This window comes from Staurois parvus, unplaced genomic scaffold (assembly GCF_062004578.1).
Source record: "Staurois parvus isolate SC_StPar_1 unplaced genomic scaffold, SC_StPar_1.0 ptg000176l, whole genome shotgun sequence".
NCBI classification, from domain to species: Eukaryota; Metazoa; Chordata; class Amphibia; order Anura; family Ranidae; genus Staurois; species Staurois parvus.
Window position 1 is genome coordinate 997045 of NW_028317972.1, and position 23860 is coordinate 1020904.

The 23860-nt window shown below is 41.1% G+C and overlaps 1 protein-coding gene across 1 annotated transcript in view; it reads left to right on the top strand.

The window, feature by feature from the left end:
* The window catches only part of GPSM1 (G protein signaling modulator 1), a 396418-nt gene that overhangs the window by 213463 nt on the left and 159095 nt on the right, over positions 1 to 23860 (top strand). The window lies entirely within an intron of this gene.

A 23860-nucleotide genomic window follows, 5' to 3' on the forward strand; every position in this document is an offset into this window, starting at 1 on the left:
AGGTGGAGTTGACAACATGCTGCACCCAAATATGCACACACACACACCTTTCCTTTTATGTGATTGATGATGGCGAAGCTGGGAACCAGTTTGATTGTTAGTCCCCAAGTTAGTTTTGTGTAGAAAATTCAACTGCACCTGGGCCCATGAGATCAGGTGACTCAACCATACAGTGCTTATGAAAAAGTATTCACCACCTTGGAAGTTTTATGTTTTATTGTCAAGTGAAACATTGACTCACAATGGACTTAAAGTGATTGTAAAGGATAACATTTTTTTGCCTTAATGCATTCTCTGCATTAAGGTAAAAAAAACTTTAAATAGTAGCACATCCATTAGCCCCCCCAATACTTACCTGACCCAGATCTCAATACAGTGCTGTACACGTCTGTAGCAGCTCTTCTCCCCTCTCTTCTGTCATCCAGGCTTGGCCAAGAGCAGCAGGAGCCAATGGCTTCTGCTGCTGTCAGTCAAAAGCTAACAACTGAGGACAGGGTTGACGCAAACAGCCCTGATCAGGATAAAGCACACTACTACTACACAAAACTATTGCACAGAGCAGGTAAGTATAACATATTTGTTTTTTTTTTAAGAAAATATAAAAGAAAGCTTAACATTCACTTAAATTTAACAGAAATACACTCGTTAATGCAGGATATCATGCACAGGGATTTACACGATATATTGAAATTAGAAACCCCAAATAACTGCATAAGTATAAGCGCCCTGTAAGTCAGTATTTACTGTAGTAATAGCAGTATATAACTTTACATTTATCAACATTAACTGTTATTTGCCACATAGTTGCCCAATTAAAGAGTGCATTTACGTCGGCTTGTAAGTTGGAGACATCCTGTACAGATGTTATTCCACTGCATAGCTTAGTGTCACCTGCAAAGACTGAAATGGTACTTTGAATTCCAGACCCTATATCGTTTATAAATATATTAAAAAGTAAGGGTCCCAACACTGAACCCTGGGGTACACCACTGACAACCCTACACCATTCAGAGTATGAATCATTTACCATTACTATGAATACAGTCTTTTAGCCAATTTTCTATCCATTTACAAAGTGATTTTTCCAAGCCTGTAGACTTTACCTTATACATTAGCTGTGTATGGGGAACTGTGTCAAATGCTTTTGCAAATTCCAAGTATACTACATCCACAGCCGCTCCTTTTGTCTAAGGTTTTGCTTACCTCCTCATAAAAGAAATCAAATTTGTTTGACAACTTCTGTCTTTCATGAATCCATCCTGTCTGTTGCTTAAAATATTTTTTCCCAGCAAGAACTCATCTATGTGGTCTTTAATTAAACTCTCGATTATCTTCCCAATAATAGAAGTTAAACTAACAGGTCTATAGTTACCTGGTAAAGACTTTGATCCCTTTTTAAATATAGGCACCACATTGGCCTTATGCCAATCCCGTGGTATCTGTCGTTTGTTTTGAATATTTGTGGCCCTGATTACCTTTTTATATATTCTGTTATATTCCGTGTAAAAATTAAATGATAGTGTTCCTTCATTTTTTATATTTTTTCAAAGCTCTTTTTTTATTCTTTATAGCTTTTATTAACTTTGGCCATGAGCCATATAGGTTTTATTTTTTGCCTTTAATACATATTACCCATGTGAATATACTTTGCAGTGTGTTTACATACAGTCATTTTGAAGAATTTCCATTTCTGTTCAGTGTTCATCGCTAATATTCCCTCCCAGTCTAAGTCTTGGTGAGCAGCCCTCATCCTTGGAAAATGTGCTCTCTTAAAGTTGAGTGTTTTTATCTTTTCAGTATGTGCTTTTTGTTTTACAGCTAACATTAAATTAAATCATGTTATGGTCACTGCTACCCACATGTTCTTTTGGTAATACCTTAGTAGTAAACTGAGCATTGTTTGAGATTACCAAGTCCAGCAGATCATCATTCCTAGTCGGGGACTCTAACTCTTTATTTTGAGTCTCCAAGTTGAAGCATATATTGCAGTGGATAAGGTGAGGTATGATAACAGCAGTGGCTTCTGGATACATTTTTTGTGCATTCACCAGCTGCCATTGCTGGTAATCACAGGCTGTGCAAGCAGCCACGAATAGCTGTAGCTGCTGACAACCTGTCACTGAAGTGTGCAGGTTTGGTGGCCACAGCTAGCAGCTCACACCTTTCAAAAACAGCGCAGGAATAAATAAATTCCTGTCTCACCCATTCTCACCATGACTAAATTTCTGTGCAAATGTAGCCTAGGTTGTAAAGGCTTTTCAGGTGATTCTGTTAAGCCTCTTCTGTTAACCTGTTTGCATTTGCTGTGTTGCCATCCCTTCCGTTGGACTGCTTTTGCTCAAGTGCTACTGCATATAGGAAAGATACAGTACTTGACTGGAAATCTCCTGTAATCCAATTCATGATGTCAAGGGATCAATGATGGCTTTGGAGCTCTATTCGGATTGGGGGAATCTTCAATACTAAAATGACAAAAAAAAAGGAGAGAACACCACGACCTACTTCAATACCTCAGATACTACTTTATTAATAAGTTTCATTGAAATACTCAGAAAAGTGTAAAAATCTCAGCCACGTAAATATGGGTGCATCTACTTTACTTTTGTTGCAGTTTGTTGAAGACGTTTTTCTATTGACAATCTTAGTTATGGAGATGTGCAGAGACCCTGTTTTTGGGATATGATGACATGCCTGTGATTTTTATACTTTTGTGAGCATTTCATAGAATTTTATTATTAAAGCTGTATCTGATGTATTGCACTAGACTAGGCCAGTGCAATTCCTATGTCCTTAAATTACTCATCCTATGTCCCTTAATGTACAATCAAGGAAAGAAAACAGGATTTTTATCTCCCATGGAATCCTTTTTCTTGGAGTACTTTGTTCCTTTTGTTCTTAATGTCCCTATGATTGCTTCACTACAAAACTGCAGCATAAATGAGTGGGGTTATACTACACTTTCCTTACAGCTTTGTTTGCCAGTGTCCAATTTCCAGAAGGCAGCAGCATAACCCTATGTACCTCAATTACTCATTAAAAAAAAAAAACAGTTCTTCCTGCAAGACAATTACATAATGTGCTAGTATTCATGGCACATGTGATTCAGTGCGGTGCACTTTAAGCCCATTCTTTTTGAATGGGCTCAAATCCCACTGCATCACACCAAAAGCAGTGCATGCACTACTTTTGGAAATGCCCTGGAACCAGATCACATTGTACTTCTGTACCATGCATTCCAGTGCAGGCAAACACACTGTGTTTACAACCTGCATTTAGGATGTCGTTAACGTAACATTGATACCTGCCGCAGATCGCAACTGTAGTGCTCTTTGAACATCGTGTGGGAAACGCACATGGAATGCATATTTCATGCATCATGTTCTAGTGTGAACCTAGCCTATAACTTGCAGTTGGGGGAGGGAGGGGGGAGTTAAAAATGTGCAGTTGAGCTGCGCAACTCTTTCTTTGCAGCCACAGCAAAAATTATTGCTTCTGGTACATTCGGCTGTGGTACCACTGTCAAAAGCACCCCATTCAAGCACGCATGTAGGTGCGGCATTTACAAGGTTAAAAAGAAGCAGCCTGATTGTTGATCACTTTTTAGAGGCATGGCAGTTTGGACACAAGTGTAAACCTTGCCTTAGCAGTCTGTTTTCCTCACAAAATTCTCACATTTTTCTAATTGAACCCAATGAGAAACATATGTGTGATTCTTGGGAGAAAGATGTATGAATTGTGTGTGAAAAAAATTATAAATAGACCACAGTGTGTCCAAATCCTCCTGTAAGCAACAGCAAAACCCATGTGTATTGAATATCCTCTATTATGTCCCTCAATTAATATCGCAAAAGAGGATTGTATGGTCCTTAAAAAAAAAAAAAAAAAAAGTTAGGTTTTGATACAATTTAAATCAGTTTGCAGATATCTGTTTTCAAATGTATCTAAACCTAAAAAAATTTAGTTTACTAGTCCTTAGGTTCCTTTCACATGAGACAGACGGCCATTTGACAGGTCTGTGTCTGCTCAGTTTATGCAGAACGGACACGGACAAGCCCCCTCTGCTTTAATGGAGGCCGAGTGTAAACGAGCGCTACTTTCCGATTACACCCGACTGCCCTCCAATCCAGCCAGAAGAAACAGGAATACTACAAATGGACTTTATAGGCACAAAAGACTAGATACATGGATTAATAAAATCAATATTGCTTTATTTGACATTAAGTCACATATAGACCATAGTATTATAAAACTTGTTTTGTAATATCCCTGCAACGAATGTCCCAAAGCTCACCATGTACAGAAGGAGGACAGCCAGTGATAAGGCATGGAAAAGACCACCAGGAAGATCCTGTGAGGGGGGGGGTGAGGGGGACATTCTGGCTCTGGAGAGTTTTCCCGACATGTTTCGCGACAGCAGTCGCTTCCTCAGGGGCTATTTGCATATCTAAAAGAGATGCATAGACTTCGATAATGAAACAAAAAATCATACAGACATTATACAAAGCTCATAAAGTATGTAATACACTTACATAAAATATCATTATGCAGTAGACAGTCATGAGCCCTCCAGTCAGTGAGAGCAGGCCTCTTCTGGGTACCCAATGGGGCAAAAACCCTCCGATCCAGTCCACCTAGATGGAGGAGAATGGAACCCCTTCCATTTCTTTTTAGCAGACCAGATTAGATTGGAGGTAGGCGGGGTAAATAGACAGAAGTCTGTTTACACCCGCTAGTCCATAGGGGTGAATGGACCGTCTGGTCAGGTGCGCCTGAAAAACCAACAGGCGGACCTGATTGGACCCTTTGTGTGAAAGGAGCCTTAGATGAAGTTTCAGTGTTAGTTTCCTTTTTGATGCGTTTTCTTCCTTTATTTTCACTTGATAATTTTTCCAAAATCACACTTCTTGTCCTAGGGTGGCTAAGTTCACACACTCCACTAAATCTTTGGGGTTAGCCATGATGTCACCCAGGCTGGGCTTTAAACATGTCTGCCTTTTTTCATTACCATTACATGGGGGATTGAGGGATTCATAATTTGAGGTAATATAACATTGTGCCTTCAGGTCGATTAACAAGAACAATGTACTTCTGGCAAGATCAACAGGTATTTACTGTACAAAAGCATGAAAAAATTAAAAGAAATGTAGCCACCATTTCTAAGCAGTGGTAAAGTGCAATATATTAAACTTTTGTTCTCAGGTTTCATTTTTTTATGTCAATAAAACATGAAAACATTTAAGAGGATGAAAACATTTCATTACATTGTGTCTGTTGCTGCCCTACTTTGCAAGCTGTGTATCACATGACACTCTTTACAGTTAAAGCAGCAGCAGCTGCAAATTCTAATTGTGAAATTATATTTATAGCTGCTTTATGTTAAATACATTTTTACATTTGGCAGTCTTACCAGTAAAATTGGGATGTTGTTCCCATCAGGCGGTTGCAGCCCCGCAGTATAATTCACAGTGCTGTTTTGTGTAGTTTTCTCCACAAATTATTTACTCTTTTGGGTGGTGAAAGGAGAGCCAATGAATATAGTGTAGGGTTGTCTAACACTAACAAAATGCTTGAAGCTGCCTTGACTCTGTAGATTGGTTTATACCAAAACATCATTCAAGCAAGGTCAGGCAGAATGAAAACCTTTAGTGTGCACCACAACTCTGTCCCCCTTTGCTGATATGTATACATGGCATATGACATCACCTGCCTCACCTCTCCACCTTGTCCTTTTGGCTTCATTGAGAAACTGCAAAGCATTCTCTGAAGAGAGCCCAAACCAAGTGGCTGACCTCCTGTGTTCAATGGCTAGCGCGGTAGCCACTCAGCCCAGGACATGGAAGCTAGTGGAGATCACTGGAGCGACAATGTTGACTGCAATGTTTACAGCTTCTAGAGCAGTGTTCCTCCAGATACCAGGGGTTCCTTGAGTAATTTCCGCCTCTTAGATAAGTTCCTGCTGACACCATTTATCTTTTTAGTGATCTATAAGGGGGTAATTCGTCCCAATGACTTCAAGTGTAAGGAACATTCTTCCCACTGACCATCAGACTATCATGAGTTGTAGATATAGTAATCATTAGCAGGGGTTCCCTGAGACTGTAGAGTTATTTCATGGGTTTTGTCAGGGATCTCCTCGATCCCCGCCGCGATGGTCCCGGCGCAGGCGCAGTGCACCGCCCTGTGCAGGGACACGGGCACTAGGTCCGTGCCGGCCGCGGCCTTCGAGTTCGCGCATGCGCAGTAGAAGCCGCGGCCGCCCGCTGGGCACCAATGGCAGCGCAGGGCGGGATATTTAAATGGCCCTGAGCTGTCATTCAGTGCCTTCTGGTCTTCCCTGCATCCTGTGAACCTGTACCTTGTACGTTTTGACCCGGATTGTACCTGACCTTGCTGCTTTCTCCTATTCTGACCCTTGCTTTGCCTGACCTCTCTCCTGAATGCCCCTGATTGGATTTGACCTGCTGTTGCTGACCTGGCGTGTGACCCGACCATTCTATGCCCGCTGCCTTGTACCTTGCCGTCCTCTCTGTTACCGACCCGGCCCGTCTGACCTTGCTCATCCATCCATCCCTTGCAGTGGGGTCTTCTGACCTCCTCACATCAGACTCTTCCCCGTGGGAGCCCTTGGCGCATACCACTACCACTGACGGACGCACCCAGTAGCCACGACCTGGTCTCGGGGGGCTCCAAGTCCATCCCCACCATCAGGGGCCCTGGTGAACAACCACCCTGGGACTTGGATTCCGTGCGCTGGGGACGCCTATTCAGTGGAGTGCTAGTGGTACCGCCAGGCGGTCCCTTACAGGTTTCTCTGTGTTAAAGAGTTTGAGAAAGGATGTTCTAGAGGGATCCCACAGGTGGGGTATATGCATAGTTACATTGGTCTAAGCTGGACCAATGTGACTTTTTAAAAATTGCCATAGCTGGCATACCTTTTTTATAATTAATCATAAAGTATGTGTTTGATGGGTGGAAGCTTAGGAACTCAAAAGAAACCCTGACCGACACTGGGAGAACATACAAACTCTATGTAAAGTAATGTAAAATAACTGCCCTGACACAAAAAGGTCTGGTTAGGCATGTCAAGGTGTTGTCAGGCTTATTGTAACTGGGCTTTTTTGTGGCGTTGATGCAGTAAAAGCTTCTTTCTGGCACCTCGGCCAAACAGCTCATTTTTGTTCAAGTGTCACTATATTGTACTCCTTAAAAACAACCGCACCATCTTTTTCCAGAGCAGCCTGTATTTCTTTTGAGGTTGCCTGTGGGTTTTTCTGTGAATCCCGGACAATTCTTCTGTCAGTTGTGGCTGCAATCTTTCTAGGTCTACCTGACCTTTGCTTGATATCAAGAGATGACAGTACTGATTGACATATTCAAGGCTTTGGACATCTTATTATGTCCTTTTTTCCATCTTTATAAAGTTCCATTACCTTGTTAAGCAGGACTTTTGCAAGTTCTTTTCTGATCCCCATGGCTCAGTATCTAGCCTAGTCAGTGCTTCCACGTAAGAGCTAACAAACTCATTGACTATTTATATACTGACACTAATTGCAATTTGAAAAGTCACAGATGTGGGATATTAACCTCAAATTGGCATTTTAACCTGTGTGTCACCTTGTGTGTCTGTACCAAGGCCAAACATTCCAGGGGATGTAAACTTTTGATCATGGGCATTCGGGTGATTTATGTTATCATTATGATTTAAAAAGGAGCCAAACAACTATTTGATAATAAATGGCTTCATATGATCATCATCCTTTAATAAAAGAGCATTTTTTGGCATGATCAGTCATATTTTCAATATCAATGCCAAAATTTCACAATTTCTGCCAGGGTATGCAAACTTCTGAGCACAATTGTATATCTGTATCATTAATAAAATTGTTAACATCGTATCTGAAATTAATACTCGAGTGATAATCTCAATATCACAACTTAATTTCAGTTACGCAGATACATAGTCTTAAAGGAGGACGCTTTACCTCATTTCCTTTTTTTTAAATGCACGGTTTCCACTATCAAAGGATATTTAATTTGTGTTATTTTATACTATGCATAGTTTTAACCTTCATTTTACCATGATCACTGTGATCATATTGTTGATCAGATTAATTAAGCCGACACATAATTTTTTATTTTTATTTTTTTTCACCAGTAGTCATATCATGGGTGATCTTGCCAGCTTATCACACGTCCCATCCCAGCACATTCTTCTCATGGTAAAAAGAAAGGGAGGGAGGGGTGCAATCTACACAGAGCGACAAGACACACAAAGGATGTAGGACTAAAAGCCCCAGCACACCCATTCACATACACGATTATCGCTCTAAAATCGTTTAAATTTTTCCAATTTTTACACAAGACATGCATATAATTCTCTCACTTTCTTTTAACTCTCCTCAAAATTTCCCTGCTTAAGTTAGATTTACCTCCCTAAATTCTGCTTTCCCTATTTTGTTCTCTGATATCCCATGCATCCCATGTACTGTAATCTCCTACTTAAATTACTCTAGCTTCTATGATCAGATGGGCAGCCATAGTGCTCATTCCATCTTTGTTGTCTGACCACATATAAAGTATTCTGTTTGGGCCAGGGTCAAAAATTATACTATCTCTATACAATTTGACTCTCATTTCTGTTTTGGCTTTCTCCCTGATTTAGAATTGACTGGTTGTGGTGCCTTACCCTAAATTCATTCCACAGCTTAACATCAAAATTTCTCTTTTTCTCTAGCTGTTTAATCTGCATGATCCTTAGCCCCTATGGACTTGGTAAGCCTGTTACCCATTGTGGATCTCTGTCCACTTTAACCATGTATCTAGGGGCTCAGTATAGGCGGAACGTACCTTCGGTTCATATATTCTCTAGCACTCCACTTGCACTGGGCATTTTATGAGGATACACTCTTACCTTTCATTCTCTTACTTAATTTGACTGGCCAGTCTTCTCTCTATATGTGCCTATACCCTCTTGCCTCTAGATCAATTACAGCAGACGCGTGCTTCATATAACCTGTTAATCGGCACTATTCTTCCTTTTATTATTACGGTGGACAGTAGGCAGTAACAACATAGCATATAACCACCACCAATCAATACAGTTTGATTAAGGGGAGTAAAATAGGTACCCTTTGTTTTGAAACTACCTTACCGATCAAGGAAGTCTGATAAATCAAAGGTAAGCAAAAAACTTACCTCAGCCGGCTGATTATCAGAAATTCCCAGATTGTCTCAGGCTCCTGGTTTCGGATTTTCAGGATCACATGTAAATCCCCTCCTAGGCAAAGCTCATCGTCTGTTCTGGAAATTTTATCAATAGGCAACTCCTATCCTCAAATTTGATTAGTAGTTCTAAATTAATAACTACTGCAGTAGGGAACAGACTCAAAAATACACACTCCGTATCTTTCCAAATAACTGTTCTATTTATTCGACCCAATTGAAAGTCTTTTATACACATGATTACATAGATAATACATTACCATTAATATTACAATTGTACTTTTATGGTAACAAGGGGTGTTACATAGGCAGGCTGTCAGGGATCGCGGCTACGAATGGCCCCGCGTATGCGCAGAGCGCCGATCCATTCTAGCCGGCGGACACCAGGACCCAGACGGTGGCAGCCGCGCATGCGCACTCGCGATCGCGGACGCTCGCCTGGCACCAATGGCAGGGCAGGGTGCACTATTTAAACTTGCCCTGCACCTAAACACATTGCCGTATGGTCTTATTCCTGTGTTCCCGTTGTTGAAGATTCGTTGCTGACCTGCCTGGACCTGACCTCTGCTGACTTCTCCTGCTCTGACCCCTGGCTAAGTTTGACCTCTCTTTTGGATATCCCTACCTGATCTGAACTACTGGTACTGACCCCGGCGAGTGACCTGACTATTCTTCTGCCTGCTGCCTTGTACTACGCTGACCTCTCTGTTACCGACCTGGACCATTTGACCACGCTCATCCATCCATCCGGCACGGATCCAGCCATCCCTGCTTCCGCCTTCTGCCTCTTCACGTCAGGCTCTCCACCTGCACAGACCCCCGGCAGATTCCTCTACCGCAGACGGGTGTACTCGGGGGCCGCGACCTGGTTCCAGTCTGCTCCATGTCCATCCCCACCATCAGGGGCCCTGGTGAACAAGCAGGCTGGGGCTTAGACTCCACGCTCTGGGGATTCCTGTCCTGTGGGCTGCTAGAGGTACCGCCAGGCGGTTGCTAACACAGGCTAATTTTTAATCAGGACTTTAAGGAATGCAAACGCAATCAAAGCATTATTAGTGCTGTGTGCACAATGAGTGCAGTATACAATAAATAGGCAAAGCATACCAAATAGAATACAAATTTATACAGAATTTACAAATTTGCTTTACAGAGGCCACATGGAAAAAGGGGTTATGGTCAGATGAAACTAAAATGTAATTATTATTTGGCCTCATCACTAAACTATATGTCTGTCGGAAATCCAATACAACTCACCATCCAAATAACACCATTTCTGCAGTAAAGCATGGAGGTGGTAATATCCTGTTATGGGGGTGTTTCTCTGCAGCAGGGACTGGAGCACTTGTCAGGATAAAAGGAAAAATGGATTGGGAAAAATACCGTAAAATTCTTGATGAAAATCTGCAGCCCTCTGCCAGAAAGTTGTCAATGGAAAGAAGGTTTACCTTCCAACCTTCCCAAAGCGCACAGCAAACATGACCACACAGTGGTTGAAGGAGAAAAATGTGAATGTTCTTGCATGGCCTAGTCCGAGTCCAGACTTAAACCCCATTGAAAATCTGTGGAATGACTTGAAGACTGCAGTCAACAAACGGTTAACATCAAATTGAACAAAACTTGAGCAGTTCTGCAAAGAAGAGTGGGCAAATATTGCAAAGTCTAGATATGCAAAGTTAGTAAAGACATATCCCAACGGACTCGGGTGAACCTTTTCCAACAGTGATTCTGTTTTGTTCTGAGTAAATACAGCTGAATAAAACAAAAACTGTGTCTCTCTTCATTTCAGGCTGCAAAGCAACAACATTTGATTACTTTAAAAGGAAGACAGGGATTATTACCTATACCCACTGTAGATGGACTTGTTTTTTTTTCTTCTTCAGCCTAACTATGTAACCAAACTAAAGGCTCTGGAAATGTGCTGCACTGGGAGAGGGTCTGATGTATGAGCTTGTCTCCCAGCAGGGATGGTACAGGAAATAAAATCTTTGAGATTATTCATCATACTGACACGTTAACTATGAAAACTGATTATGACATACTGGACTTGGGGGTCCCAGAACAATGAAACACTGACACTTGGAGGTCATAGAACAATGAGCAATGGCAGAAGAAAAGAGACAGGAGGCGCCCGTCTGAGTGTAGTAATAACAGTGTATTTAATAGCAAAGGATTAAAAACACTCACAAAGGAAGCAATAAAATAAGCTCATCTGTGTATATGAGAGATGACCATTCCTAAAAACATCCTGCAGGCGCCACCGGTGGTTAGTGCAATAGCAGCTGGGCTGATGGAGATGGTAAGAGATACTGTAGTGGTCAGTCCTGCAGAGTGGTGGTGTTGTAGAGCCAATCCAGCGTCCTTTGTGCAGGAAGGAGCCTAGTAACCAGCCTGGAACACACTGGCAGGATGTGACGTCACAGGAAGAGGCGGAGGGTCAGTGGGGATGAAGAGCACAGACTTGGGACAGTGACTAAGCTTCTTCCTGCACAAACGCTGCTGGATCAGCTCTACAACACCACCACTCTGTATTATTGACCACTACAGTGTCTCTTACCATCTTCGTTAACCCAGCTGCTATTGCACTAACCACCGGTGGCGCCTGTAGGACGTTTTGAGGAACGGTCATCTCTCATATATACAGATGAGCTTATTTTATTACTTCCTTTGTGAGTGTATTTAATCCTTTGCTATTAAATACAGTGTTATTATTAACTCAGACGTGCGCCTCCTGTCTCTTCTGTCCCTGCATACAGAACTGGCTTGCTCCGAGGATGGTTGCCGTCTTTTTGTGCTAAAAAGATTCCAGGCAGATTGTCTGAGAGACTCTAAGGACTTATTGTACACCAATGCATTTACATACCCTGTTTTAAAGTACTTGTATGCCAATATTGCCATTATCATTTTTTACTTGATATTTTTTATCCTTTTCACCCTTACAGTACTTTACTCTTATGCACCACAGTTACTTGTTCTGAGCATTGAGCAATGACACATTGAAACGTGGAGGTCCCAGAACAATGGCACACTGACACTTTGGGGTCCCAGGACAGTGACACACTGACACTTTGGGGTTCCAGAACAATGACACACTGACGCTTGAAAGTCCCATAGCAAAGACATATTGAAACTTGGAGGTCCCATAACAATGACACATTGACACTTGTGTCCCTGAACAAATAAAAAAATGACAGAGGTGCCAGATTATTGGTATACTAAATTTTGGGAGTCCCTCAACAGCAACATTCTGACACTTAGAGGCCCTAGACAAATGCCACATTGACACTTGGGATGTTCTAGAATAGTGACACACCAATACTCAGGGGCCAAAAAATATAACATTTTCTTGATTAGTGTCCCTCTTACTGTTCTGTTTTTCCATTTCATTTGTGTGATGCTGTGTTGATTTTTCAATCAAACAATGAATATTATTCTGTTATGAAAGACAAATGATTGTTAAGTGTAATTGACGAAGCACAAAACCCCCAATTCACAGACAACAGCTTCTAATTGCAAAGCTGAAGGTCAAGAGCATTCTGATTTTTGCAAACACAGAAAAAAAGATCTTAATTATATGTCACTGCACTAATTACCCATCAGCAGAGGTCAGACTTTTATCCATCACAGACAGAGACTGATTGCCATCTGAAGATCAGGCAGTGATTGAACTGCATATGCAACAATTATACATGTAAACATTTAAATCCCTCAAAAGTTTATTTTTTAAGTGTCAAGCTGCAGGGAATATTTTCACTTGTTAAACAGCTGGTTTAACAAAGTTCAAAATAGAACCACACAAAAAATTGTGTGACGGAGCTACTGGGTTGCTACATCCTTGACATAAGAAATTGGATATGTAGTTAAATGTAATGTTCTATCTTAGCTGCCGCTTCAGGCTTAGCAGGGGGCAGCTGACATTATTCTTCTATTGGATTTCTGAACAGAAGTCAGCTGTGTGCTGGAAAATATTTTCGCTCAAAATACTAACTTTATTTTACATTGTTAAAACAATAAAAAGTGCCTGAAAATTCACCAACCAACATGTTAAAATCTGTTTCATAAACCTATTGGTTATTAGATTTAGTTTTGCCTTAAATGACAACTTCAACACCTTTTATACAAAATGGCTCTGCTAAAAATTCAATGCCACTTATAAGACTTGCCCTATTTGTACAAGTCCCCTTTTCTCACAGCCCCATACTGCCTTTCCTTAAAGAAATGAATGTGGTAAGAAGGCCCATAATGCATTTCAGAAACTGTCAGAAAGGTGTGCGCATTTCACATTGAGTATCAAGTTTTGCAGTACCGGAGACCACTAAGTGCACCACCCAGCCTCGTTCAGCGGCAGTAGCTGTCAGAGTTTCAGCTAAATGCTGAAGCTTCATGCATCAAGGTTAAATGTCCTAGTGCATGATGCCTAAATCTAGGTGCATCAAAGCAAAAGGTGTGCAGCTTCCTACAGTTTTCTTTGGAATGCTGCATTGGTCTCTCTCTCACACCACCTGCTGAGATAGAACTGTATGTCTCTAATTTACAAAGTTAATGCTCCCTGCTGATTGGAGAATTCTACCTCTGACTTGATGGGGGTGTTTCAGATCTTTGCAGACAGACCACTGCTTTCACACAGAATAAGGTCCTGTTCACACTGACATTAGAAACAAGCGCTTAAGGAGCGATTTTACCACTCCTTGAACACATAGTAAGCAACCTACAGTAGATAATATAGAGAGTGGACAGAGCTGTTCACATTTGAAAAACATGTAGTGTGTGTGCTGGTTTATAATTTGACCAGCATGTTGCTCTGGTGAGTTGATTTAATTCATCTGGTGGTGGATTTTTCACAGTGTTTATTTCAAGCATTAACAGTTTGGAGTTCTGAAGTTTAAGTTTTACACCTTATTTTTCTTTATTATATCACACATTGGAATTTGATTGATTTATAAAAAGATTTTTTTCACGTATATTTTTTATATATTTTGGTTTTTGATATATTTTTTGCACTTTTTTTTGGTATATATTTTACTTGATGATGGTTTTTTGTGATTATTTGGTTAGAGTGCTACCTTTTTTTTTCATTGCTGTCACTTTTTAGCTTGTTTGAGGGTGAGGTTTTAGCTGCTTCTTCATTAAGATTAATTAGATTTTTGGTTAATTAGGTGTTTTTTTAGTGGCGCTATCCATACCCCTTACTAATTGCATCGCTTCACATTGCTGTGTAGCAAAAAATGAAGCTACATGTAGAGTCTGGGGCCATTCAATTCTGTGGTAAAACAGCATGACACTGCTGTAGCATTTACAGCATGTTTATAGTGCATTTGACAAACCTTAATCAAATATCAGTGGGGTGGAAGGTGGAATTTTAGTGAGGTGGAAAAAAAAATCACTTGGGTGGCATCTAGAGTGCGGTTTTTAACGTGCCTTAAATTCATGTTAGACGCCTCAAAAACCATTATTGCTATAGGCGCATTGTTTCGCTCTCCTGTCAGCCTTAGTATTTTTAGCAAGTGTGAATTTGTCCTAAGGGTCCTTCTGTACAGCAGGGTGACACAGGACAGGCTTTTCTGTTCAAGCTGAAGCTGCATTAAAATAGCTGATAGACTTTGCATGCCTTTTTGTTTAGTGCATTTAAAATATATATTTACCTTTTTAAAGTGATTGTAAACCCTCAACTTGTAAAACAACCCAGTCATTTAAAAATTTAAATGATAGGCAAAACTTTGAGTATAGATCTAAAAATCATTATAAATATCTTTTTTCCCATTTTTCATAAGTTGTCATATTCCTTCTGTTCTCAAATGCATAAGAAGGAGGAGAAACAACAGTGCATTGATCTTCCCAGCGAAAGGCTGTGCAATGGGGGAGGAGAATGTAGGACAAGTCAGATCATTGGAAGAGAGCAATCTGAGTTCCCAGCACAGCTAGAGAACTGATTGTGTCGTGTTCTCCAGCTTAGTGTAGTTTTTAATAGGAAAGCAGAGGGGCTAACAAGAACACCAGGCATTTCACACAAAGGAAGCAATACAAAGAGAACAGGATACTTTTTCATACAAGCACATGGTACAACAGGCACATATCAGGAATATGAAATGTTGGGTTTACATATTCTTTGACTTTTCTTAAGAACTTTAATAAAGCTTTCTCTGCTTTTCTTTGTAAAGCGTTTTTTTTTATTCAGCCCATGAGAGGTTAAAGATAGAGAGGTCTGAAATCTCACATAAGGCCTTTTTCCACCTGTGAGTCGGGAGGCTCTGTGCTCTGTGGAATTTGGCAGGAGAGGTAAGAACGAAAAGCACTTCGGAGCCAGGATTCATATAGAAGTACACTTCATGTGAAGATTTGTTTTTCTGCAAATTGTGATAAGAAAATTAATTCATGCAAATTGGGGCTCCAGTGCAAAGTGTTGCCAAGAAAGACATATTCAACTTAAAATAGCAACTCCATTTGAAAAAGAAAAAACTCTTTCCAAGCAGATAGTTGATGAATTCCTAATGTTGCAAGCAAATAACAAACAGAATTGTGCATCTAGACAGCATGGGCCAGGTGTCTCTCATATAAAGAAGGTTTTGCTAAATGTTCTTTGTGTGTTTTCATATCTTCATCTGCTGTCCTGGACAGTTGACCTTATTGATACAACCTTATGTATTGCAAAATTGCGTATTTCCCTTGCATTCATTGATGGACTCTTCTTAATCTTGACCGTAGGGTCTATAGCACCACCTACAGTAGGAAACAAGGAAAACAAAACTCAGCACCACCTATGGGCAGTCCTGCTGGTATAGACCTCCTCTCTGCTATAGGAAGTTCAGTTAATTTGCTTAGTGTTCAGGAGTAAGGACCTAGTTCCTTGCTGGGATCTGTAGTTCCTTAGCTTTTTTATTTTATTTTTTCCTGCAGAGAGCTTCTGTCAACAGCCAGGCTGGATGATCTAAATCCAGTGCTGGGTTGGCCACCACGTGCCCCATGCTGGACTGGGGTGGCCAGCGAGTTCAACGTACCACAGGGACACATATATGAAAAGACTATATTCCCCGATAGGACTTTCAAGGCACTATTACCACAACTTGTTATAAAAAAAAGTTTTGACATTTTTATTTTAATGCAAAATCAAGTATCTTAAAACCATTACTACACCTTACAAACACAAATGCCACAAAATACATAACTGTCTTAGATGGCATAGTCTTTATGATGTGTCTCCATTCACCTGGTGCATTTCAGAGATATGCGACTCTCTTCAGGGGTTTGAGGGCTTTCACATTTCTGTAATATAATTAAGTAAATATTAAGTAATATGTACAAAAATCTATGTTTACACTTCTACAAATCCCATCTATCTGTTACTTACAGTGAAACAGACAGTAGTGAACATAGAAGTAAAGCTGTACAGATTAATAACGTGATTGTCACCATCCTGCCTACCATTCATAAAAGGCCCGGACCCCTTATCCCAACAAGGAGGGAGGGGGGCACATTACAACTACTGGGGCCCACAAATGCCAGTCCTAAGAAACAAATAAAATATAACCTTTTAAGCTCTTACTCTGTCCAAAATACATATAGTGTGTATACATTAAAAACAAATTGCCAGAAAAATTCTCTTGTATCTCACCTGGAATAACAAGTGATGATGGCAAAAGCCACAATTCAAGGAGGTTGTAGGCGGCAGTCAAACATACCTCCTACTTTGCTGTGCATCCTAAATATGTTTGAACACCTGTCCAAATTCCAAACACCTGCGTCTTGAAGTTGGTGTGAATAACCTTGGACTGGCATCCATATTAGGCCTCCTAAGTGTCGGTGCGTTCTGCCGCCCCGCCACCAAGCACAGGATAATGTAATTATGCCACCACATCCATGTTGCGGAACGACGTCACACACCCAGGACCCACCGATGTGCACAACATCCACTCGTCAAGAAGATGCAGCGGATGGGATCTAGGAAGGAGATGGACATGTCGGGAACCAAACCCACCCCTTCAATGTCTACTAATGTCATCATCGGAGAATAAACTAGACCATTCTCCAAGCCACACACCAGGAAGAAAGGGGAGGGCGCACCATCTGGAGCATAAAAACAAGAAGGCAGAAGGGCGTTAGCCGCACATGAGAACAAACCGTATGATATACAGAGGCACACATATATATGTATCGATACATAGATAGTGAATCAATGGTAAAGATTTAAAGTGTTATTAAACCCATAACCCTGCATTCACTATATCTGGTCTCCCACAGTACACACAACATGGAAATGCAATTATTTTAGTAAATAAAAACTGCTAAATACCTTTTCTCATTAGCAGTTAGCGTAGTCTTGTGACTTCTATCAATGTCCAGCAGAGCACTGGTTAAAGCTTGTAGGAGCTTTCACTCTCCTGTAGGAGGATGCAGGACCTCCGACCTCTGTCTGGACAGTGCTGATTGGCCCTGTGCTGATCATATGCACTCTCCCAAGAAAAAAAAACCCTCTAGCAATACACACAAAACTGAGCATGTGCAGCTTGCCCCTGAGCCTCTATTCTATCAGGAGATATTTAGGAGACATTGAAAGAAGGGGAAGATCATTGAAGAGAGGATCAAATATTTTTGTTACACGGTGTGGAGGATTTTGCCCTTAGGTTACTCAGTGAGTATAACAAGGATGCTTTACTTCAGACTGATTTTACTGTTGTGGGTTTAGTAACACTTTAAAACCAAGACATATTTACATCCAAACAGAGTAAATACAATATTTATTGATTATTTAACCACTTGCCTACAGGGCACTTATACCCCCTTCCTGCCCAGGCCAATTTCCAGCTTTCAGCGCTGTCACACTTAGAATGACAATTGCGCGGTCATGCAACACTGTACGCATATTAAATTTTTATAATTTTTTTTAGACAGATAGAGCTTTCTTTTGGTGGTCATTAATCACCTCTGGGATTTTTATTTTTTCTTAAACCAAAAACCACTGAAAATTTTGAAAAAAAAAAGTTTTTTCTTAGTTTTTGTTATACAATTTTGTAAATAAGTGATTTTTCTCCTTCACTGATGTGCGCTAATGAGGCTGCAGTGATGGGCACTGAGGCTGCACTGATGGACACTGATAGGTGGCACTGATGTGCACTGATGAGGAGGCACTGGTAGGTTGCACTGATGGGCATTGACAGGCATCACTGATGGGCACTGAAAGGCAGCACTGATACATGACACTGATATATGACACTGATAGGCAACGCTGACTGGCACTGTTAGGCGGCACTGGCTGGCACTGATAGGCGGCACTGACTGGCACTGATTGGCAGCACTGATAGGTGGCACTGATTGGCATTGATAGGTGGCACTGACTGGCACTGGGTGACATTGAAAGGCAGCTCAGATGGGCACTGATATGTGGCATTGATGTGGCACTGATGGGCACTGGCACATGGCACTGATGAGCACTGACTGCTGGCACTTCTGGGGCCACACTGATCATCAGGGCACACTGATCATCAGTGCCCTGATGATCAGTGTACATGTCCCCTCCGCGGAAAGCCGATTACCGGCTCTCCTCTCGAGCTGTCAGCGTGGACCCATATGAACGGGCGTTGGCAGTTCGTGCCAGTGTTAACCTGGATGACAGCACCCCCCCCCCCCACTTCAGTGGTGAGGCGGATCTGTCTCAATAGTGTTACCCGCAACCTCCGTGGATGGTAGGTAGATGCCCCCCCGGGCATGATGAGGTGCACGGGTACTCCCTGGGATGGTTGATCCCCACCAGTTTCTCCTCCTCCCCCTTAAGGCCTTGGCTGTATCCTTCCAGTCCCTTCTGTGGACAGAGCTTTCCTACCTTCCTCCTTTCTCTCCCTTGTCTACCTCCCGCCTTCCCGTGGTGAACATTGCCAGAACACAGTGTTGTATACTGTATGTAGCTGAGGCTACATACTGTTCATACAGCGTGCTCAGCAAGTGCACCTGTTAGTGCAGAAAATAGTTTGTTTGGGCAAGGTTTGTCCAAACTAACTATTTAAAGGGGCATTAAAGGTGGAGATCAGTTTTAATGTTATTAAAAATTACCTTTCCTTCTCAATGTTCAATGTTGTAATTTTCTGTAAAATGCAATATTGCTACCTGGAGGCATTCTGCACATAGATGGTGTACAGAGCACCTCCAAAAATGTTATTTCCTGCTTCCTGTAATTGGCTCACTGATTTTCCCAGACATCTGCAGTACGATACAAGTCAGATTTTAGACAGCCCTGCAATAGAAATGTACGTTTTGGTGCGTTACTCCCCAAGGGTTAATCACTTCTCTGCATCTGTGACAGTAGAACCAAAGCTCTATAAGGGAAGTAAACACTAGTAAAAATTTGTGCAGAGGCTGGAGCAGTGGGTGGCTTTAGGTAGTTAGATAAGCCCTTCAGTAGTTACTGCATCTGTGACAGTAGAACCAAAGCTCTATTTAGTGATGAAGGGCAGTTTTATGTAGACCTTTTCTGTTTGTCCCTGTGCATAACAAATGTAAGCCCTGTGGGCAAACTCAGAGATATAGACACATGCGGATCAGAGCATATGAGACTTACAACCCTGGAAGTTTCTCCAGATTGGTTGAGAGTTCTTTGGAGTCTCTATCTTTCTCCTTATAAGGGATAAATATATATACAACTTTTGACACATTTATTTTTAATAAACTCCTAAAAAAAAGTTAGGTTTTAACCTGTGGCTTTTTGGTTCATGAGTATGTGTGCTCCCGTTTTTGTTTGTGTAGTTAAGTGCCACATATGGGTATTTTAGGATTAATTGTAAATAACAGCCTTTTGCTGTTACATTAGTTTTCTTTTTAGACTTTTTCTCTCTGTTTTCACCTGGTGATCTGGCCAGTAACACACCTCCTGTATTAGAGTGCCTCCTTTCTGAGTGAAGGCGCACAGGAGCTACCTTTGGACAGCAGCATTGGCAGTCTGTGAGGAGGGTAGTGTTGGCTGGAACAGTTTTTTTTTTTTTTCGTTTTAGGACAAAGGTTTTATATAAATAAATATCAATAGACAAATGTTGGGATACACATAGGATTTTTAGGCACTTCACAACTAATTCAACAATATTGTTTCATATATAAATTTAAAACCATAAGGACAGGAGTATCAAAAGTATTGGTAAAACAACACCCCTCACATGTGGGAAAGGTGCCCCCCCCCATATACATGCAATAATGTTCAATTAGTACAGTGGGATAGTAAATTTTGGGGTTTCCATCATCCCTTCATGTTGTAGCTCAACATATTTCACAGATACCTTAGACTGTACACCCCTTGAGGGGGTGTACAATATATATGTAAAGCGCTGCGTAAATTGACAGCGCTATATAAGTACCTGAAATAAATAACCACTTCATCAGAAGCTCTTGAGTGTGAGGTAAAATATTAAACTAAATAAAGATATGAAACAAAAGAACATCCATACCATTGACAAAAACATTAATACATAGTGTACATACACTTATATGTTTCAATGTACTTACATCACCATGAGTTGGTGCAGGCGAACAGAAAGATAAGCAAGCAGAATAGCAAACAACTCCCTGGGCAGGTGTAGGAATGCACTGGGCCGAAACTGTAATGGCAGATAACCCATGGATACCAGGTACAATTTAATAATCACTCCAAATATGCACTTACAAATCAAAAATAGTGTGCTAAAATATAACTAGGCTTACCAACAAGGTGTCTGAAGGGGGCGTGGCATCAGCTACAATCAGCAGTTTTTAATTGCCTTCTTGAGCCATATAAAAGGAAGGGGTTTACCAAATGCTGCATCTTTGACATGTCTATGAGAAGCCACAAACCTATACTTATATGCCATGTATCAATATTCAATTAATAGGCTAAGCTTCCCATCAGTTAGAATATATCATTATATCATATATATTTCTATCATATATGCGCCCTCTCTGATTGAAGGAGCACAGAGGAGACCTTTGAACAGCAGCATTGTCAGTCTATGGGGAGGAGACTTTAAATACACCAACAAATAGAAGCCAAATTACAGAAAATACTATTTTAAATAAAATCTGATTATTGTATGCACCCCTGTCAGTGTGAAATGGTTTGTCTCATCCCTGTAACTGCTGTATTTGCAAGACCACATGTTCTTTTGAAAAGCAACAAACTTACTAGCTGGATAACCAGGTGAAAATAAAGGAAAGACCCTAAAAAAAACAAAGCCAAAGAAAACTAATGCAGTCATCACACCTAAGAATTGGTAAGCTGCAATATAATAATTATTTGCTTTTGTGTTTAATACTTTAGCCTGGGTTCACACTGGTGCTTTGCAGAATTTGCAGCGGTTTCTTTGAAAATTCTGCACCGTATCACAATTGTACCCCACTCATGCGAACTGCTGCGGGTGTGTATGTTAACAACACCCTGAAATCGGTTCTCAAAACGCGGTGTGATGTGCAGAATTGGATCGCATGGGTGTGAATACCCATGCGATCCGATTCTAGTGTGGACCAAAAAAAAGGGCCCTGCACCTTTTTGGTGCAGGCATAGTGTTATTTGAGCCATACAAAATGTATAGCTTAAATTCGCACTGCACAGAATTTGCATGTGATTTGCACAGGAATGTGGTGCAGTTCCTGTGTAAATCACATGCGGTATGCCGCACTGCATCAGTGTGAACCCAGGCTAAAGGTTTGTTTTATGCTTAGGTTTGTTTTGATGTTGATCATAAAGGGGTTGAGCCATTATACCAAACAGGTGATCAACAAGATAACCTGTAGATAAATATAAACATTAACCCTTTCACTGCCAGAACTGTATATATTTTCTAAAAGCCACGATCTTTGAAAATAAAATGGTGGTAGTTCCAATTTTTTGTCACACCGTATTAGAGCAATGGTTTATCAAGCGCAAAATTTAATTTAAAAATACATTAGCTTTTATTTCAGTGCATAGAAACTCAATATATTACTGAATTTTTGGTAAAATTTAGGTTGAGCCGTGTAAATGCCCAAACCAGTGCAGCACGTTGGTGTGAACAGGCCCTATACAAGGCAAGGAATTTGGCCTTATGTTTGCTTTGGAACGTCACCCTAAATCAAACAGAATCAGCTGTGTAGGATTAATTTAATTGGGTGAGGAAAAGCCATGCTCTGTTAACACATTGAGGTCGCTGAAGACAGTTTAGTGTAAAAAATCTTACACAATGGTAAGCCTAAGCACAGCAACAAGACACAAGGGGTTTTATTTACTAAAGCTGGAGAGTCCAAAATCAGACTCCCTTCTGCATAGAAACCAATCAGCTTCCAGGTTTCATTGCCAAAGCTTCATTGAACAAGCTGAGGTTAGAAGCTGATTGGTTTCTATGCAGAAGGTAGTCTGATTTTGGACTCTCCAGCTTTAGTAAATAAACCCCAAGGTGTCTTCACTGCACTAACAGTCTCTCATGGGCAAAAATTTCAAGGAAGACAGGTATTTCCAGATGTTCTGTCCAAGCTCTTCTGGAGAAGCACAAAGAAACAGGACCAAAATCTTGGTAATTAATTAAGCAACCTTTGTGCAGCAGATGAAAGATACATCATGCTGATCTCCCTTTTGCAATCAAAAGATGTCCAGTGGCATCATCAGCTCAGACCTGGCAGAAACCTCTGGGACCCTTGGTACACCCATATACAGTCCAGGGAAGTTTGGTCAGAAGTGGTCTTCATGAAAGATTTGTGTGTAAAAAGCTATAGCTCCAATGTGGAAACTGGGCCAAGCGACTTGACTATAAATGAAAACACAACTGTGCAAAAAAATGGCAGCAGGTGCTCAGGACTGATGAATCCAATTTTAAGTATTTGGTTGTAAGAGAAGGCAGTTGGTCTTCTCAATGCTGAAAGTTAAATGCAGTGTGAGAGTCCCTGCCAGTATATAAATGGGTTTAAAAAGGACACAGCACTCTCAAAGAGTCAGTTTGAGAAGTGCCAGCAGATGTTTTGGGGGCAAAAGAAAACTACGTCTTAAGTTTTCTCTAGATTTGGTATTTCGGATCGGAGCTGGAAGCTTGAAGGCTCCAAAGAATACTGGGTGGGACAGAGCCTTCAGTCCTGTGTCTTGGCTACAGCCTGTGTGAGTGCACAGGTTGCCAGGATTGTTATAAACCCGATCAGAGCATATCTCAGGGAAGTTACTGCCATTTGGAGACAGAGCCCTGTCAGGAGACCTGGTTGTTTGTCAGAGACTGCATCCCTGGTGAGGGGGACTTCTTGCCTTAAGGACTGGGAAGGTCGGGATAGCTATTGTAGGCCTGAGAGACCAAGAGAGCGTCTGGGAGGCTGATATAGCGGAGATAGCTAGTGAAGCTGGAGGACGTTCTGAACCCATTAGGGGGTACTGCAACCGAGGCTAAGAGAGCCTAAGAGCCAGGTGGCTTGGTATTTTTCATTAGTTGTGTTTGCTGAAGAACCCCTGTGTGGGAAACATTTAACCAAAGTGCCAACTGCCTGGTCTCACTGAAAAAACACATCTGCCACTGAGCTAATCATCCCTTGTATCACTTAATCATGATGCACTACCATCTGGTTGGGGACTAATCGGTCTCCAGTACAATCTGCAACAAGATAATCAACCAAAATATATAGCCAAAGTCATAAAGAACAAGGAGTCTTGGAAGGGATTGTATGGCCACCACAGAGCCCT